Here is a 6,000-nt window from a genome sequence, read left to right as displayed (position 1 = left end):
AGAAACTGCAGTATAATATAGAGCTTGGAATTATAGCCTCCTATCTGACATATTTGTCAGAAAAAGGTTATGTACATAAAATGATCTCTGTTGTTTCCTATTTGCTGTACAATTAAACACTTAAATAACAAACACATAAATAACAAATGAAACTCGTGTGCAACACACAAATGCTATGATATGGGACATTAAAATGATAAAGGTGTGATATCTTAAAATGACACTGTCTGCAGATAGCACACTATAATGCAAAGGTCTCATTTTGTTAGTGGGTAGTATTTAGAACTGGAACTAGAAGTTAGAACTGCAAAATGAAGAACAAAGAATTATAGCCAATGATGGGGCATGAAATATTTCAGGCAGTGAAATATTTACTGGGAGACCTTCAGTTTAAAGAGGGATGTAACAGTTAATGCAGTAGTAAGCAAATGAAAGTTTTGGAGTAAATATATTTATTCACTATGATTATTTTTTTAATTATTGGCTGCTTATGAGGAATTCTCTAAGCAAACCCATTATTGTTCTGAGGTCATCCAAGGACAGTGACGACAAGGAAGTTATGAGATATGAGATGTGATGCACAGATTATTGCTGATTTATGTTAAAGGTATGCAGTGAGTGATTGAATGATAAATTAAAGATGTGTGTGCTTGTGTGTATGTCTATGTGCAGGGGATAATGCTTGTGATAGACGATATGTGCGATTTATTCATGTTACAAATTTGTATTTTGAATTCTTCAACATATTCCAAATATACTAAATGATGACACTATAAGGCAGTGAAATATTTATTATCTTCACACAGTCAGAGGATTTAAATAATTCTGACATTTAACAAATGTTTTGATGTCACTTTTGTCAAAGTTCTTAAACATAGGAAATATACTCTGTTTTAAGACTGCAGTTCGCTGAAGGTTCAGTTCCTTTGCTGTATCTTGCCACACAGAGGCAGTAGAGAGCTGTACAGATTCAGATTATTTTGATAGGGCACACATTTTTTGGCCCTTATCATTGAAGGCAACGGTGATATTACAGGTCTAAATACTATGTTTTGAAACACAGATACATCAGCACTCATGGAAAAATATTTCACCGTACAACAGCAGTTTTAAGATACCTCACATTACTGCTGCTATCAGTAGTAAAACATTCAGTCCTCTGATGTTGGTGGAGGAAAGTTAGGATATAGAATTTTGAGACGATGTTTAAAAAGATCCCTTTTATTGGCATTTATTGATACAGTAAAACAAACAAGTTGATAACTGTTGGCTTTCCTGGATTGATTGCAAATGGATGTACACAATAACATGTAGTTCAAACAGAGGTGATTTGTTGTACATAAATATGATGTGAGTGCATCACAAAATACTGCACTGCTGTGCTCTGACATAGACTGAAATTTTTGAAGTCAGCAGTGGAGGGCATGAACCAGGAAACATTTTTAATGTTGGCCACATTGTCATTCTTAATGTAAATCTCTACAAACAAGGGTTTTTTTTTCTATTCTTATTGCTGTCATTCATCCATTTTGCTGCATAATATTGTTAGTTTATTACTCTGAGCACTATCAGAAGTAAGTAAAGCCACTGAAGTGGTGCTGGCACTTACAGGGATAACACTTTAAAATGTGGACTTGTTTTTACTGCTAGGAAAGCATTGTCACAGTATTTTCTCAGAAACAAATTTGAATTGAATGGGAATGTTGATTTAATCTTCCTGAAACATGAGGACCAGAATTATGCCAACGAAAGTTAAGGAAGCCATTATGAGGCTGAGAAATAAGAAGAACAAAAAAAACAGATACAGACATAAGCCAAGCCTTAAGCTTACCAAAACCAACTGTTTGGAACATTATCAAGAATAAAGAGTGCTTGTGAGCTCAGTAATCACAAAGAGCCTGCTGGCAGACAAAGGAAACCCTCTACAGTTGATGACCAAAGAATTCTCACCGTAATGAAGACACCCCCCACAAGTTAGCTGGAAAAACAGGTTACAGTCTGCTAAGAAGTACCTAAAACAGCCTACAGAGTTCTGGAAAAAGGTCTTGTGGACAGATACCAAGATTTACATGTATCATAGTGATGACAAAAGCAAAGTGTGGAGGCCAAAAGGAACTTCCCCAGATCCAAAGCACCCTCTCATCTGTGAAAAATGGTGGTGGGGGTGTTATGGTTTGGGCATGTACTGTATGACTGCCACAGGTACTGGCTCAATTATCTTCATTGATGATGTAATTGCTGATAGCAGCAGCCGAATGAATGCTGAAGTGTACCGAAGCATCTTATCTGCTCAAGTGCAAGCAAATGCCTCCAAACTCATTGGATAGCGCTTCATCCTATAACAAGACAAATGTACGTCTAAAGCAACTAAGGAGTCTTTCAAAGCCAAAAACTGGAAAATACTTCACTGGCCAAGTCATTCACCCAACCTGTATCCAATTAAACGTGTGTTATATGCTGAAGAGAAAACAACTAGCCCCCGAAACAAGCAGAAGCTGAAGATGTCTGCAGTACAGGCCTGTGTTATGTGATACGTTTTGTGTTTACATCTGTCTCAGTAATGCGTGTGCCTTGTATTCTTCCGGTTCATTATCAGATTGGCAGTTTCCGTCTCTGGTTACTCGGCTTGAAAAAGCTGCCGTTTGCCATTCACAGGGGAAACTAGCTCTTCGGATTTGTGCTCTGTATTTGGGGATTTTGATTACTTTGCCAACTTTGCGTGTTTTGCCTTATTTTGTTCGACTTTTGAATCTTGTCCAGCCCTTCTGGTTTGTTTGTTGATGAGATTTTATGTTTGACCATTGACTCATTCTATTCAATTCCGATTCTCGTCTAGCCCTTCTGGTTTGTTTGCTGAATGGATTTCATGTTTGACCATTGACCTGTTCTATTCAAATTTGATTCTTGCCTTAGCCCATCTAGTTGGCCTGCCCAGTGAATTTTGTGTTTCACTCTTTGTCTTTCAATTCGACCTTGACTCTTGTTTTGCCCCTCTGCTCACCGTAAAGTGACTCCAGTTAGTTAGAGTGTTCCCAGCTGGATTACAAATCCTTCCATTGGGACACTATTTTATTATTTTGCTTTGTTATTTTCCTTTTATTATTTTTGAAAGTGACTCTGGGTGGAATTTTAAATCTCCGTTGGGGGTACACTGTTCAGACGCTAGGTCTCAGCTGGCAGATTAAGTGTCCCAAAGTGAAGTGTTTACAGCCTCCCCATAAACGACAAGTCTTCAAAGACTAGCGAAGCTTTAGTAAGTATTCGATAGGCAGATAGAGACCAGAGTTACTCGCCGGTCTCCAGTGTCAATAACATTACCCATTCCCCACTCATTTCCCTAATCCTTTTTGCTGTCATAGTCTGATCTAAACTTGATTGTAACACCTGGCAGAGCCTCACCAGAAAAGAACACCTGGTGATGTCTATGGGTCACAAACTTCAAGTAGACATTGCATGCAAAGGACATGCAACAAAGTACTAAACATGACTTTTTTCATTTACCTAACATTAATATATCCCAAACACTATGCTGCCATAAAATGGAGGGGAGTGTCTATATATACAAGGTGCATAGCATTTCTACATGATTACCCCAAGTGTATAAATACCTTTGAAGTTCCAGGAAACTGGATTCAAATTGTGGTTGTATTCACCAGTGAAAATTGAGTGTCTTCCTAATTTTTCTTTTAAGATTTTAACCCAATTATAACCCTTACATTGTAATAAAAAGCATTAAATTATTGTGACCTGTTCAACAGGTCACAAGGACAGGGTGGGCGTGTACCCTGCGCTCATTAGCATTCAAATCCGTAAGAGATATGTAAATCATTCCTTGTCGCTAGCTAGGTTAGACCCCATTAGAGCATATTGTCCCATGCAGTAACCTTACACTACCTGACCAAATGAAAAAAGCAACATAAACTGGGCTTACCATCGTACAGTTATACAGAAACATCATTCAATGTGCAATTATGCTGTAACACTGGCAATAGCAGCATATACTACATGGAGCACACATATTGCATGGAGTATAGTCACTTGAATTGACAGGTAACAGAGGAGGTGAAGTATTTTTGTTTTAGTTTCTTAGTATTTACCTATTTTTTTCGGTGGTGATTACTAAATTATGTGCTATTTTAGCACACATTTACCTGGTAAATACTGATAGGCAATGCAGGCACAGAGAACCACCTCATGGTCTAGGAACTAGAGTTGATGATCTTGCTGCCAGTAGGAGAAGGTGCTCTTCTATCAATTATGCATTATTTATAAGAATACATAATGCCTACCTAAGTTGAAAAGGTCAGCACTCTCCATATAAATTGTTCTATGTGTTTCATATACGTACATATTTATGGAGGTCTATAGATGGAGCTCAACCAGTGAGTCATTGGTAGTTTTGGGTCATCAGATAGAAGGGTATTTGTACAACGGATTGGCCACCAGATGGAAATCAGCCACTGCATAGGGCACGTAGCTGTGTGTGTGTGTGTGTGCGTGTGTGCGTGCGTGCGTGCGTGTGTGTGATTGGGTATTCGCATTAAGAATTCCAAATCACAATTGTAGAATAACTCCATGGCAGGAATATGCTCACATGCGCACATGTCCTCCAAAGGTTGTGAAGTTAACTTCTACTTTGAATTATGCAATCCAGAAGCTGAGCTGTGCAGTTAGGACCTGCTGTTGTACAATGAGGTGGGGAATACCCTGTAGTATTCACCCCACAGGACCTTAAGCCACAGTCAGCACTGGCACAGTTTTAATTCCAGACCATAGGGCTCATGACTGCACCAAGAGCTTTACCTGCATGCCCCTCCAAGTAGCGCACAGTCAGATAGGGTGACAGAAAATTGCAATTTGGACATCTAGACACAGGCAATTGCACACACATATCCCAAAGTCACAAAAACCATATTTTTCTCAAATCACACTCGTCGCCCTACATTAAGCATGGAATGACTCCAAAGGAACGTCCCTGCTCTCACATTAGTGTTGTTGCCATTTCTGGTTTCACTTTGGTGAAGGATGTTCGTTGAGATGAAAACAATTTTCAAGTATATGTTCCTCTGAGGACAAATGCAATTTTTTAGCCTCCAGGTATTTCTGTGGGAAAATATTCAAGGTCAGCTGGGTTGTGTGCATAAAACTGCCAATTTAAACTCTAGTAATGCAGCAATTATTGCTGTTTATCTCTTAAATGTATGTTGATTGTGTTATTTGTTAATATTTTCATGTTGCAAAAACATCTATCACATTTCATATTTAAAGATCCATTAGATAATATGTTCAATTTAATTTCACTACAATGTCCCTCTACTTGAAACCAGGTGAGATCAAGCCTCCCAGCCCATCTTGGATGAAGTCAAACCTGCCAGTAAACAAGGTTTCTTAGTAGAATTTGTATATATTCACACCCAACAGCTTGAACTGCACTTCCACATCAAACGTAAGCTCACGTATAACAGGATTCCCAGGACAATTGCTCCAAAGGACCATGGCACACAGAGAGCAAAGATTATTATCAATAATTTTAACGTAATCCCATAAACCATACAAATCTTAACATTTTCAGGTCATTTTTTATTGAAGAAAATTTAAATGAACATATTTTTTTATTACACACATACACATATATGTGTGTGTGTGCGTGTGTGCGTGTGTGTATGCATGTGTGTGTGTGTAAAAATGATTTTTCCAAACAATATCACAAGCTCAATTCACATCAAAAGCATTTTCATCCTTGTTCAATAAAACAAATTGAATACAAGCAGAGGCTACCCATATGATAAGAGAGACATGAATCAAGTGTCTACAGTTTTTTTTTAGTAAATAGCAGAAACAGGAGGTAAATTTAGTGAAATCATAAATGCATTCATTTATTCATTGTTTCAGACTTTGACAGTTCAGAGTATAGATTCAAAAATACTTTTCTGATTCAAGTGGGTTGAGAGAACAGTACTAACAGCCTCACTAACAGCCTCAAGATAATGAACTTTCCAA

The sequence above is a fragment of the Anguilla rostrata genome, chromosome 1 (genome assembly GCF_018555375.3).
Source record: "Anguilla rostrata isolate EN2019 chromosome 1, ASM1855537v3, whole genome shotgun sequence".
Lineage (NCBI taxonomy): Eukaryota > Metazoa > Chordata > Actinopteri > Anguilliformes > Anguillidae > Anguilla > Anguilla rostrata.
This window is presented reverse-complemented; position numbering follows the sequence as displayed.